General features: G+C 38.1%; 1 protein-coding gene across 1 annotated transcript in view; it reads left to right on the top strand.

Moving 5' to 3' along the window:
* The window catches only part of MACROD2 (mono-ADP ribosylhydrolase 2), a 2,059,774-nt gene that overhangs the window by 1,609,912 nt on the left and 434,500 nt on the right, over window positions 1–15,362 (top strand). The gene's annotated exons all lie outside the window — the stretch shown is intronic.

The following is a 15,362-nucleotide window of genomic DNA, read 5'->3' as shown; positions in this document are numbered from 1 at the left end:
TCATTGTTTTTCATTGTATATTTTTCTTTTCATAATTTCTTAGTGGTTCAAGAAGTGGCACTTTGAGGCTGTGTAAATATTGTTTCTTCATCCTATGAAAAATTTTTCTACTGATGAGTCTTACCTGAATCAATTATTATATTGGTGATTGCAAAATGGTGACTTCTTATGTGCTATCAGAGATAAATATCTCCTGTGAACCTGCTGGGGCAGATTCAAAGAAAGGGAGGGGTATCAGGCAATGTGGAACATTGATGAAGGCAGGTTCAGCTGCTCTTTATAGACCTTCACCAGTTCTCCTGTTTTCAGCCTCAAGCTTTGTCCCTTAGTTCTCAGGTACCAGGTGTCTCCAGTTCTGAATCTTCTCCAGAGTTCTCTGGCTACTGTCACTGGCTTCTTACTAGTTACCTTCTTTTCAGGTTCTTGTATATTTTTTTTTTAAATTTTTTTAATGTTTATTTATTTTTGAGAGAGACAGACAGCACAAGCAGGGGAGGGGGAGAGAGAGATGGAGACACAGAATCTGAAACTGGGCCTGACATGGGGTCCAGACTCACGAACCTTAAGATCATGATCTGAGCTGAAGTGGGACACTCAACTGAGCCACCCTGGTGCCCCTGCAGGTTCTTACATTTTAATTTTTCTCCCTGACTCTGTTACCTCCCATCCCATATGTTGAAAAAAAAATGTTGGTGTTTCTTGTCTTTTGTCACCTCACTTCTCAATCTCCTTGTTCCTGAGGGCTTTTATTTATCACCATTATTATTTCACCCTCACTGTCATGAACTTTGAGAAAGGACAGGAAAAACGTACTTAAAACCTCATGTCTTGTGTATTTTGGTGTTCTTAGTGTTGAGTTTCATAGATAAATACCTTAAACCTCCATTCATATTGCACTGTTTCATGTACAAGAATATTTCCTTTCCGTGAGACCACATTATTTTTCCTTTTTATTCATGATGACTATACAAGCATTTTTTACTTTCATAAAAGGAGAAAAATTTTCCTCAGTTTGTTTATATGCATATACAGACTTTTTTTCTTCCAGGAAATCTATGACTTATTTTCTTAAAGAAAAAAAAGTGTGCTTTATTAATTAATCAGACCTAGGGAAGATTTGGTAAGTGTATGGAGTGGAGAACATGTGTTTTCCTCCCACCATGTTTTTACTAGAAGATCTTCTCTTTCTTGGAAGACTGTTAAAGGAATCCCTTGCCAGAAGCGGCATCTGGACCTTTGGCATGATCCTCAGGTTGTTTTGTTGACAGCTTGTAAGCTTGTGTAGCTGATCACAATCTTTCTTTAGCTTTAAAGATCACTCTGAAATGTTTGAATTTTTTCCTACCCAGTGGTCATCTAACCATGGATCTGGTCTTCAGCCAGTTCTGATGTCTTGGAAATCTCTTATTATTAGTGATACTCTGATCTGCTATTAATAAGTAAAAACGGGAGGCACTCCAGATTTTAGGGATTTTTTTTAAATGCACTGTGTAAAAGTATGCCACAGCAGATGCTGATGCTAGGTTATCTGTTTGCCCTTGGCCTGACTTGAGGCTACCTATAGCCCCACTGGACAATGCCCCTATTATGTATACAGCTTCTCATCTTAAACACCTCTCCCTGCTTCCTTTTCCAGAGACTTTTCTAGTGGCATAAGAGTTTTTCTCAGTTTCAGTAAGGGTAGCCTGGAAATAATAAGAATTCAGTCCCTCTAGAGGTATCCAGGGTATCAGTAAGGGAAAGGAGTTGGTGAATAAGCATCGTATCTCCTCACTGAGACAGTTCTAGGAGTGTCCTGAGTGCACACTCAGAAGGAATCTGAGTCCCAGTTGTCCACATTTATAACCTATGCATTAATACTCTTTTATTGGATTTTTCCATTCTCCACCTCATTTCCCACTACCTCCCTTGTACTTCCTAGGATCACTTCTCAAAGAAACTGCACCCAAATTCTGTCTCAGGGTCTGCTTTTGGGGAAAGTGTTTCAAAGATTCAAAAAGTTCAAAAAAAGTACCATCACATTTGTTGGAAATTGACTCTACTTTGAGAAAGTGCATAATAAATTATCCTTTTTTTTTTAATCTGACCATAATGCCTCCTTTTAACAGGCAACTGGTGAATTTGTGGTATATATAAAAGGATTAATTTATTTAAAAAAAATCTCTGGAATTGCTGTGTGCCATGCTTTCTGCTAAAAACACACAAGTGAACAAAATAAACATAGCCCACTCTTCTCCATTATAAAGTTTAGACTTAATGGTGATATGACAAATAAACAGTAAATTATAATGCAAATTTGAGATATGCTATGATAGAGGAAGTCTCATTACCATAACAAATGGGGTCAGGAAGACTGTCTTTGTACCCCCGCCCCCCGACTTCTCAACCCCTAGCATAAAACCTAGAACACAATGGGAATTTCAGAACTATTTCTTGAGTGAACAGAGGTATATTCAAGTATGAGTTATATTCAGGAACTGGAGAAGTGATCAGTCTGACCAAAATAAACCAAATAAAAGAGAGGTAGAGAGATGGACAAGGGTCAGGACTTGTAAGGCCTTGAATGCTGTGTTGAGGAACGGGGACTTTATCCCAAGAGTAATACAGAAGTTTTAAGCATTAGCAGGACAGAACCAAGTTAGCAGTTTTACAAAAATTTCCATTCTGCGAGCATGATGAAGAATGAATCAAGCAGGGATCAAGCAAATCAGTTAGAGAGATGTGTTGTAGTCCACATGAGAGATGCTAGTGGTCCCAAATCCAGTAGTGGTAGTGGGGCTGTGGAGACATGGCTGGGCTGGAAAGAGATGTAGGAGGCAGAATGGATGAGGCTTGGCACTTGTTGCATATGAAAAGTGGGGTAGCAGGGGACAGCGCAGATAATGCCCAGAGTTCTGTTCAGCATGACCCTCCAAATCTGGGACTGCAGAAGCAGCAGTGACTTTAAGGGTGAAGGTGGAGAAAAAGGCATTCACTCGAGAATGGTGCAGAAAGAAGAAAGGAAGTTTTGCCAAGGTTGTTCTGTATTACATTTCCCTCTGCCCATCGATGCTTTTAAGGATTATTTATTTATGAAAAAAGATAAATCCAAAATATGTCACTTAAATGTAGCTAGATAATTTATAGCCTTGTAAATCTAAATGTATTTAGGTAAAAATTTAATATAATATGTTAATTTTTTATCAAATAAGTATCTTATTTTTAACACTAAAACCTATAAATCATGGTAGTCCCATCTGGCACAAAAAATAAAAATAAAAACTATATAATATTCATTTTCTTAAATGAAACTTGATGTTCAGAATAGTTATTTGTTGGAATGGCTTAATGAAATTGATTATAGCCCTTTAGGTACAGTTTATTATTTTGAAATTGCTTCTTTTGGAAATGTGAGGGAGGGTAAGAAGGTTAAATGGAGCTGAAGTACCAAGCTGGGCCATTTAAAGAAGGCACGAGTTTAAATTCTGAACGCTGAGTAAAAATGTCCTAAAAGACCTTTGTTTGGAAGGAAATGACTTTAGCTGTTTAGCCTTGGAGGGAATAAACAGCCACATGCATACTAATCTCGCCAACCTCATGCCCGTGCTTATCTTTTATTCATTTCAAACTATACAAATCTTCAAGGCAGAGAAACCTTGCTTCTTGTAGCATTGCCACTAAAATGCAGAAGCTATGTTTGTGCAGGTGGAATTTGAGTTATTTGTGATTTTATATGGTTAGGTTATAGCAAAGCTCTAAAGACAGGGAGTGTAAAGGGGTATGACTGGATCAATGGGGGAAGGAGGGAGGGTGTGCGGGGGCTCCAGGGGGCGGGTAGCGCAGCAGCAAGAGATGGTAGAGGGTGGAGACTCACAAAACAAGAGGCTTTCGAAACCCCCTATGCCAGCTGCGGCACTATTATAGAGACACTCTCCTATCCCCCAATATCTATTCCCAAATCAGCCCTAATTTCATCCACTCTTGTTCCTCTTTTGGAATAGGGAGGTGGAGGGGCATAAATGAGATTTGAAGATTGTCCATTTGAACCAGATGTTTTCATCTGAGTTTCTTCCTGCAACTAGTTTATGATTTTACCACTACAGTTTAATCCGCTTTTAAAGGCATACTTCCAGAATGATCTAGCATTTTTCCAGGAAAATTAAAAAGACACATACTGTAACTGTTGATCATGGGGAGTGACGGATTGGTTCTGCCCTTTGCTAGCCCAAAACAGATCACTGAAAGTCTAGAGGAACAGGTAGGAGGATGACAGTTGGGACAACGAATTTTAAAATTTATGCTGTGAGCTTATCCCACTTATCAAGAAAATTTGACATCAGAAATAACTGTAAATTAACTGCAATTGAAAGTGTATGACATTTATAGCTTGGCATAATCTTCAAATGAAGAACATGTTTATTTGGTTTGAAGATAGTTTATTCAGGATTCATTGCCCCGATCTTTATCTCTCTCAGGTCATAAAGGGGGCTCTCTGGAACTCACGCATTCCTGCCTTATTTAAACCTGCTTCTGAACTGTGCTTGGCTCAGTGAAGCAGAGAGGCTTAGAGAAGGAAAATTAAAATGGGTCATATGCATCTGTGTCCTCTTTGAGGCATATCACAAAAACAGCCATTCTGGGAACATCGTAAACAGTTTTACCCATCTGTCTAGTTTAATCTATTTGGGGATTAAACCTTCTGGCTTCTCAGAGTACAGGGTTGTGCTAGAGGCTCGGTCACTTATGATACGTGTTTCCAGGATGCTGGTTACTCCAATATAAATGATGGATTTGGGGCACTGTGTGTACTTAAAGAATCATGGATCTCTTGATTTATACTAGGACATCTGGCTTATTTTTTTCCCCTGAAACCATTGCTTGAACTAAAGCAGTTTACCCAGAGATGAAATAAGTTCTGTGTACTCATCATACCCAGTTATTGGTGACCAGTGGTCTACTGCTTTCTAAAAATATTTTTGGTTAGATGGTATGCACTATTTATAGATTGAAGGTCTATCTATAGATTGAAGAACCAGGGTTCTTCAATGGTAAAAATATTGGAAGAGGCCTTCTTGAACTGTAGTTCTTGCATATTACAATATAGCTCCCATGGCCAACTCCATGCTCACTATTCATCTTTTAGAACATAAGAAAAGCATTTGGGAGGTATAACCAAAAAGAATCACTGTCCCTGTTGCTGTTTTTCATATGATTACAATTTTCTTATTAAGAACAAATGTTGGTATAAAGTGAATATGTTGTAGGGTTCATTTTTGGTCAATGGACCTTTTTCTGCTCTGACTGTTCTCTCTTGGTTGTTAATGATTTGCTTCAGCTGGTGAACTTGAAACCAGACCACACTGTGAGATTGATACGTGTCAGGAAAAAGGGAAGAGCTTTTGCCCTCCGATAGAGTTTCCAATTTTATTTACTGTTTGGAATTTTTTCCACGGATTTCAATTTTACCTGTCTAAGTCTCATATCTCAGTCATACAGGCACAGATTAATCAGTCATAAAATCATAAGTAAAGAGGAAATTGCAGCAACATAAAATTCACATGAAAATAGTAGGTGCCGATTCATTGATTGTAAGTTCACTGTTAGAGAAAAAAATTATGACATAATTTATTTCTCTGCATCACTTCATTCAAAAATCACAGATTTTGAAACCCCTTAGGTGAATGAACTCTCTTTTTCTTAGATACAACTGTGTTCAGAAATATTTAGCCCAATGCTAAAGTACAGGATGCAATTTAGGACACCCACTGCTGTCTCTAATATTTTTGATTAAGTAGTAGAGTTAGAGCTTTTGATTCTATTAATAAGATATGGCATGGAGAAAAATACCTATTCTTCAGAAACACAGAGAAGGGTAAAAAAATAAGGCATTCCATTTCATTGTAAAAACAAGAAGAAACAGCAAATACAAAAACCAAAAGAAAAGAAAAGCAATGCAATCTAAGCTTCATCTTTGGGTTTTCCCTGCCACACAGACTTCAGAAACTTGCCATTGGCTGTTGGGTCATCTCCAAACCAGAACTTTAAAAATCTATGGTTGCCTGAGACCCCAGCAGCCAAGTCAGGCATTCTACGACCTAAGCAAAAGGGCCAATAGGAAATTTAGTCCCAGTTGTGGTTAAACACGTTTACTATAGAAAGCACTCTGAAGTGGTCGCAGATTTTATCTTTCCAAGCTCATGATGGAACACAGAGAACATGGAAGAGGGAATTGGCCTTAATTTGGTGCAGCTGTTATTAGAGCATTCCCTAGTCTCTGAGCTATTTGTTTGGATTTTGTCTTACTGAGCTCTAGCAGATTACTATCGTAGGACAGCCTAGGACATTTACTTTTTATCCATCCCCAGCCATACTGTGTAGGAGCCCTCATCGCCTTCCTCACACAATTAATCATTGAGAAAACACTTCTGGTTGGGATGGACTCATACAGTAATCATTTAATGTCTGCCTGCCTACTGTATGCTAGGCACTATGCTAGGTTTCATTTAAATATCTCATGCACACTCTACCGAATTCTATGTGGGGAACATAATTAAGATATAAAAAGATAAGAAGAATCACAAATCAAGTAATATACTCAAGGTTACCTTAGATCCTGACAAAGTAAGACTGTGATAGACTGCCCATGTATTTTCGTTCGAAAGAGCTTATGGCCACTTCACCACCACCAAAGATCCCAGGGAGTCATTAGCCTGCTGATTACCTGCTGACCTTTGTCCACTGGGCTCTCCATGCCACTCTGCCTCAACTGCCTAACTACCCATATATGGGCCATGCCACCTCAGCATCTTCCCTTCTGCCCAGAAGTCATGAGGTATTTATTTCTACTTTGTTCTTCCCTGGCTGACAGTGAACAGTCACTAAAACTCTTTTCAAAGATGCTGGAGTTCCCCTCACCCACATCTTAGTGAAAGGAGTTCTTTCGGCATCATTGAAACATGGTACTTTCAGTTTAGTGTGCTATTTCTTTTCTTTTTCCTAATCTTTTGGGGTTTCACCCCAAATTCTGGACAGAACATAAGAAATATGTTCCTTAGCCACATATCCCTTTTTACCTATTGGCTGACCTCAAGAAGTTTTGGTTAGGAAAGCAAACTTCAGGCAGTTCAGTGATTCCAACTCTGGTCTTAAAATTTTTTCTGCACAAATAATGTTACTAAAGATCTTATAACATTATTCCTTTGATAGATATAGATATAGATGATATAGATATAGATAGTATGTATGTTATATATATATATATATATATATATATATATACTCTTATGAAGGAAAGACTGATTCAAGTGACTATCAAAAATCAAAATTTTGGGGGCGCCTGGGTGGCGCAGTCGGTTAAGCATCCGACTTCAGCCAGGTCACGATCTCACGGTCCATGAGTTCGAGCCCCGCGTCAAGCTCTGGGCTGATGGCTCAGAGCCTGGAGCCTGTTTCTGATTCTGTGTCTCCCTCTCTCTCTGCCCCTCCCCCGTTCATGCTCTGTCTCTCTCTGTCCCAAAAATAAATAAAAAACGTTGGAAAAAAAAATTTAAAAAAATCAAGATTTTGTTGAAATATTGCAAATACTACAATAATTTCAGATACTTTAGCCAAACCATTCAGTAGGTTATGATACTAGGAACATATTTATCTTTTGATATAATTCTCAGCCTGACTCTGTCACATGTAGATGAGGGTATGAGCTCAGAGCTACTTCATTGCAGTATGAATAAAATGATTAAATAAATAACAGTTCCAATTAAATCTTGCTCTTGGTTAACATCACTAACTGCATCAAACAAATGTTAATTTTTTTAATGTTTATTTAATTTGAGACACAGCACACACACATGCATGCACATGAGTGGGGAAGGGGCAGAGGGAGAGGTAGAGAGAGGATCCCAAGCAGACTCCACATTGTCAGTGCAGAGCCGTATGCGGCACTTGAACCCACGACTGTGACATCATGGCCTGAGCCAAAATCAAGAGTTGGATGCTTAATGGACTTAGCCGCCCAGGAGCCCCAAATGTTATTTTATTTTTTAATTGAAGTATAGTTGACACAATGTTACATTAGTTTCAGGCATACAGTATAGTGATTCAACAACTGTATAGATTATGCTATGGTCACTATAAGTGTAGCTATCCTCTGTCACCATACAACACTATTGCATATCATTGACTATATTTCCTATGGCTGTTAATTGAGTAAAATTAGATTTGATATTATGTTTTAGTTAAGATGCTGAAAACAACAATCTCATTTAAAGTAGATTTTTATTTGTGGAGAAACTCTCTGCTCTATCTCTTCACCCATTTCCCAAATTCTTGCCACCCCATGAAGTGAGAACTTCTGCAAGCTCTTGTGAAAATTAGGGACAAATGCTAAAGGCTCTCAGGCATTCTCTGTTTTCTCTCCTTGGAGGAAAAATAATTTGTTTAACGGCAAGAGGCTGACATCCAAAAGTCCTTGTTTCTTTGTTGAGTGAAATTAATGTGCTGAGGAGTCACTGCTCATATGTAGTCTATCCTCTTGGGCATACAGTGGTTAATAAAGGGTGAGGCAGATCAAATTTTCTCTGAAGTTCTCTGCTTAAGTGTCTGTATTGCAAACCCAGTTCTCAGCACCTGTGGTTTTCAAGGTAAAACACAAGTCAATGGGTAGAAAGACTTTAGCTTTGTGTTAAAGCTTCATCTTCTAGTTCAGTCTTCTCAATAGGAAGGTTAATGCTCTAATCCATCTGACTCTTGTATATATTTTTCAATTGATTCATACCTTGAAAGTTGGAGGGATATGATAGTTTGTCATACTCAAACTCCAATAGCTTTAACTTATCAAAATTAAAGACACCACAGGCATATTGAAAGTCATTTTCTGCCTCAAATTCCATGACTTTTCGCTGAAGAAATGATTGGCAGCGGAAGAAACAGTTTAAACTAGGACCAGTTTAAAAAGACAACCAATTTATCTCACCATTTATGCCTATTCTCCCACTTTGTGGCTGATTGAATAACTCTGAATGTGAGATTGTGTGTTGGAGTAAAATTAGGAGGCCCAAGTTTGACTCTGGGCTCTTCTGGTTAACTACCTGAATTCATTTAGGCGACTTTCTTAATCTCTCAGATCCTTAGGTCCTTCATCTATAACATAAGGAAAATAAAAACTATTTTATAAGATTTTAGTATATTAAATAAGAATGAATTAGTAAATTCATTCATCTTTCAGATATCAGTATAAGATAATGATGACAATTAATCAAAAGGAAAAAAATATATAATGCTAGTGTTAAATGCTCTTCTTTTTGTCGTTAAAAAAATGACCTGATTAGTCAAGATGGAATGATCTTTCTGGATGTGTCAATAATTTCTTTTCATTATTTGACAAGTAATTTTGCTTTAATTGAATCTGGCTTATGTTTAAAATGGAAGGGGAGTAGGTTGCACAGAGAACAAGAAATAAACTAGATGACAAAAGCCAACTTTTTCCAAGATGGCTAGATCTAAAAGGCCACAAATTATCTCCATGTAAATTATCTGGCGAGGGGGGCCGTGTGGCTCAGTTGGTTAAATATTGGACTCTTGATCTGGGCTCAGGTCATGGTCTCACAGTTTGTGAGATTGAGCCTGCTTAGGATTCTCTCTCTGCCCTCCCCTGCTCATGCTCTCTCCTCTCTCTCCCCCTCTCTCAAAATAAATAAATATACCTAAAAATTTTCAAAGGAATCAATAATCTGCCAAAAAAGGAAGAAACTTTAAGGATCCTAAGAGGATATGGCATAGTGAATGCCATGATACTTTCAGTGTAGTTAGGGAACACCAGAGGTTGGTACCTCCCAACACGGAAGCAGTGAGTGTTCTAAGGACAAGTCAATGCGATGATTCTCTTCAAGGTCCATTTATAGCACCTTCACCTTCTTCGTCTGCATATCCTTATTCTTAAAAGAGTTGGTAAATCAGGCTTACTCTCATTATGCATTTGATTGGAATAAGCATGGATTATGCAATCAGCTTTGCCATTTTCCAACAACATGTGAAGAGTGAACCAGAAAGATAAGGAAAAATCTTTTCTCCAGCATTGGTACATTTGTTCAGCTTTTGAAATTCTGTTGGCAAGTTGTAATGAGGTTGTTAATTGTGCCTACTTAATACTTATGTTTCACATTTTGGGCTGAGTCTGTTGAGGTGAAGTAGTTACAGGCTTAGACCTTGTGAGAAATTCTCTATGTTGGCTGGTACCACTACATTAAAATAAATACTCTTCTGTCCATGTTACCTGATGTCAGTACCTTCTGGGCCTCTTCTTCCCCAAGTAGGGTATTGCCTCTTATCCTTTGTGAAAATCAAACAAAGGTCTTAAATAAATGAATCAAGAAATCAATGAATATGAGAAATCAATAAGATGCCTTAGAAGGAGCAAGAAAGTTTGGGTAGAATTTTTAGATAGCGCCTTTGGCTTTTATTATTTTATGCTAAGTTATTTATCAATAATTATCATTAGATAAGCTGTACTGCGGTGAAAAGCTGTTTTTTTCTTCGGTAGCCATATGAACTCCGGGGGATGCCAAGGGAATTAAAATAAGAACTGAGAATACTGCTGTTTTATCTGAGCCACTGCAACATCTCTGCTAGACACCCCATGTTGAACAAGAGACTATTTACTAGCTCCCAACAATTACGCATGTACTTTTTCCTGGCAGAAAAGTCTTTGCTGCTTTGTGTGTGTCAAGATTATGCCGAATCAGCATAAAAATCAGGCCTGACTTATTCCTGGAAGGAACAAACCCATCTCTTCCCATTGGAAATGAGATAGTCATAGTGAAGCTTTGAATATAGAAAACAACTTTTAGTATAGACAGACAGCTTGTTCTTATACAGAATTTAAAATGTAACCATCACGTTTTCATAATCATTTCCACTGTCACTGTCTGCTCTGTCACTGCCCCATGTCTACCCTCTCCCCATCCCTAGTTTTTGGTATATTTCTAGTTATATCCATATTGAAGTGACTGCATAAAGCTTTGGGAGCTGTCTTCATCTCTGATGGGATTCGGACCCCTTTATGATGTGGGGCCTTCATATAAGCATGTGATGTGGAAAATGAAACCCATGTGTAAATACAGAGTTAATTAGTATGAAAAGTCCCATTTTCTACCATATTTCTTGCCAGCAGCTGTGATTATGAGAATTTAACTTTCTGGGTCTCCTAATATTTTTTTTTTACTAGATCCAAGCAAAGAAATTCCAAAATATCCCTTTCTGTGATATTATAGATGCATGACAAAAAGGGAATCAGTACTGAAAGAGATTGTGTGTGTGTGTGTGTGTGTGTGTGTGTGTGTGTATCATAGGCTTATTAGAGTTTATTGTCATACTTTCTGAACGAAAGGTGATTTATTTCTTTCTAAATGTTTTAAGCAGTAGCAGGTTTTCTGAGATCTTTAATCCTTGAGATGTTATTTAAGGTAGACCTTAATGAAGCAGTGCTTAAAAAAAAATAGCTCTAGAGCAAGGCTGATGTCAAGTCGGCATTTTATCTATATGTTCTCTGACGGAAATTATCTCCATGGTGGAGATCAAAATAAGATCTTTGAGTTGTGTCGAATAAAATACGATGAGTCAGCCTAATTTGGGTAAAGGGTATTGAATAGGAAGGAGATGCATTGGGATGCAGCTAGTGAGAGCTGGGGACAGAGAGAGACTAAGAATATACCATAATGTATGTTATATTTGGATAGAAATATACATAGTTTGACCAGAATGCAGTATCATGGCGAGTGCAAGAAATCAGAAAAGAGAATCAGCAGCTTACCTTTATTGCCACCGCTATGACTGGTGAGCAAGGAGGACATGCCACACATACATGTGTGCATGCATCTGTCCACAAATGCTGATTCCTAGGGGAGGATGGAGTGTTGAAACCGTTATAGACAGTATCACTTAGGGACTGGTTGGTAACAATGAGAACTAGAAATACATACTTTTTGTGCCTTGGTATCCATGTCAATCAGTGAAGATGGAGAAGGCTGAGAGATTTTGGTCTAGCTCACCATGCAATTCTCCTCTCATTGCCATCCAAGACTTCTCACCTTGGGAGCTCAAAGATGCCTCCTTTTCTCTGCGCCTTACTTACATCTCGCCCAGGCTGCTCACACTCAGTCCAGTAGGATCGTGCTGTCTGTGTCGTTTGCCCCAACATGCCCTCAGAAATACTTTTTTTTCTGAAAGTCAATCTGCTCTTTATGCTTACATTCAGATTTCGTGTCAGGCTAGTAAACATTAGACATAAAAAGAATATGTAGCAAACCATCTTAAAAGGAAGACTATACACTATTGGCATTAAAACTATTTAAAAAACTATTTGTGTATTTCACTTAAGTAGACAGCTGTGAAAATCTTTTTTTAAGTTTAAAAGAAAAATGCATTTTCTTAGCAGTATAAACAAGTTAACAGAGTGTGGTAGAGATTGATCAAAGAAATAAAATAATATATTTTATTGCATACTTCTGGTGCTTTGCAGGAAATACATGCCTATAAAAACCTTTTAAAAACGTAGTTTGAAAGACATGGATATAGCACATTGTTTGTCTTACTAGCAGGGAAAATGAAATGATCAATGAAAAGCAGGGGTGCGGACGAGGGGATCCTTTAACTGTTTTCCTTGCATGTGATTCCATTTAATCAATCCTGGAACAAAGGATAGCATTTTTCTTTCCTTTTTCCGTATGTGTTATTTCACGTTATTAAATGAGATTTGAGTGAACTGAAGTAAATCAGCCAAAACCTAGCTTGGATTAGATCCCCTAAACTTCCTTATGCCCAGATTTTTTCCAGATGGTTTCTCATGTAGCCAGTTTAATATCAACAGTGTGTGACACGCTAGAAGAATATTTCTTAGACCAGTTCAGTCCTTGAAAGATAATTACACTGTCAGTTGCCATCACCGTTACTGTAAAAGTGAAGATAACTGGGGTAAGTATATTAAAATCCAGCCCCAAACCAGCCTCACTTTCAGATAGTGCATTTAAGCACCTTCACACGTTTTTGTTGCTATCTGTCTACGTTGCTATATACATTGTAACACCGATATCTTTTTGACAGCAAATGCCCGCAGGTCACTTTTTGGTTATATGTTGGAGAAAATATCAAGAATTTTTACATGATGAAAAAGATTGTACACTCATGTCTGTTTAAAAAGTCTGCAGTCTCTGCCTTCCCACTTCCATTTGCAAGTTGAAAAATGTATTTCCATGCTACTACCCACTTTTGATCTTTTTTATTGTACCACTGACATTACTTATAGCACATTTTGCAGCTGGGTTTAAAAGTACGTTAGCAGGCAATTGTAGGTACCATGTCAACAAATATGGAAAACAGAACAGGACTAACAAATAAGGAATTCCTGCAAAAGTATTATTTGAGGTGAAAATAAAATGGTTTCATGAAACTGCTTTTCACACTTTTTATTATAATTGCAGTCTTAGAGAAAAGTTGCCGAAATAGTTGCAAGAACTCTGATAACCATTTACCAGATTGTATATATACCCCTATACATTCATGTGTATGAGTATATAAAATATATGCACCCATTTATACATTATATATAATAGGTATAACATACACACATTTATTTACATTTATAGTTCCCTTGAACAATTCACAGTAAGTTGTATACATCACGCCCCTTTACTTTTATATAATTTAGTATTTCCAAAGCATAATAATAGTTTCTTCCATAACCAGAAAAAACTATCATGTTAGGAATTTAAAACTGATAGAGTACTGTTGTCTAATCCATAGTTCATCTTCAAATTTTGTCAGTTTTGCCACTAATGTACAGGATCTATTGTATTTAATTGCCACCTCCAATTAGTATTGGAACAACATGAAACTGCTTTTTAAAATGCAATCTTTTATTTATTTATTTTTCTTAATTTTTTTTAACGTTTATTTATTTTTGAGACACAGAGAGACAGAGCATGAATGGGGGAGGGTCAGAGAGAGGGAGACACAGAATCTGAAACAGGCTCCAGGCTCTGAGCTGTCAGCACAGAGCCCGATGCGGGGCTCGAACTCACGGACCGTGAGATCTTGACCTGAGCCGAAGTCAGACACTTAACCGACTGAGCCACCCAGGCGCCCCTAAAATGCAATATTTTAAAGATAATATGGAGCAACCCTCTGCCAGTAGCTATGCCATGGTCCCTATATCACCTCTTGCCAGGCTCTGTTGTAAACACTTCTGATTTTCTGGTAACCGACCTGCATCTTACATTCTCCAGCAGAAAGCATTTCAAATGCAAATGTTCATCTGAAAATAAATCCCTAGAGATCTCTGAGTGTCTAAAGATGTGAACACGTAAGCAATTTAAAGTTACTTTGAGATTGAATACGCAGATTGGATTATACACACTTACGTAATCATAAATGAGGTCCCACAAACTCCATGGATATATGGCAATTAGAGTGAAATTTTCTTATATGGATAATAGTTTGGAGTATCTGAAGTGATAAGTGAGTACATTGGCCTGAGATAATTATTTTGGCAATTAAATAAAATACCAAGCAGTGTGAGATACTTTTGTGTAGTTTCTTGAGATATAGAAGGTAGAATTGTCAGCTGAGCAGTAAATCAATGCCAAGTAATGGGTATTTCTTGGTATTCTTCTAATCGTGTCTTGAGGCAAAAAGGTGGTGGGAGTTCTGAACACACTGTGTTCGGAGTTGGGAATCAGAACACTAATCTTCTTGCCATTTATTAGCCCCATGGCTTCATTTGTCTCATCTGTAAAATCGAGTGACTCAGCCTGGTGATAGCTGAGCTTTTTCAGCACTACGGAGCTATGAAAAAGTTGGACATCTTCTTAGGCCAGGGTGAAAGTAGGGAAAGAAACATCATTAGTTTAATAAGTGATTACTGTGCCCCACTTTGTTCTTAAAAATAATACATTCCAGGGGCGCCTGGGTGGCGCAGTCGGTTAAGCGTCCGACTTCAGCCAGGTCACGATCTCACGGTCCGTGAGTTCGAGCCCCGCGTCAGGCTCTGGGCTGATGGCTCGGAGCCTGGAGCCTGTTTCCGATTCTGTGTCTCCCTCTCTCTCTGCCCCTCCCCCGTTCATGCTCTGTCTCTCTCTGTCCCAAAATAAATTAAAAATGTTGAAAAAAAAAATTTTTTTTTAAAAATAATACATTCCAGGAAGCCTGGGGGCTCAGTCGTTTGCGCATCCACCTTGAGTTCAGGTCATGATCTCAAGGTTCGTGAATTCAAGCCCAGAGCCCACTTGGGATCTTCTGTCCCCCTCTTTCACTGCCCCTGCCCCGCTTGTGTGCACACGATCTCTCTCTCAAAAATAAACATTTAAAAAATAATAATAGTATATTTCATTGGT

The sequence above is a fragment of the Neofelis nebulosa genome, chromosome 9 (assembly GCF_028018385.1).
Source record: "Neofelis nebulosa isolate mNeoNeb1 chromosome 9, mNeoNeb1.pri, whole genome shotgun sequence".
NCBI classification, from domain to species: Eukaryota; Metazoa; Chordata; class Mammalia; order Carnivora; family Felidae; genus Neofelis; species Neofelis nebulosa.
The sequence above is the reverse complement of the archived record's forward strand: the minus strand, read 5'-3'. Positions and strand labels throughout refer to the sequence as shown.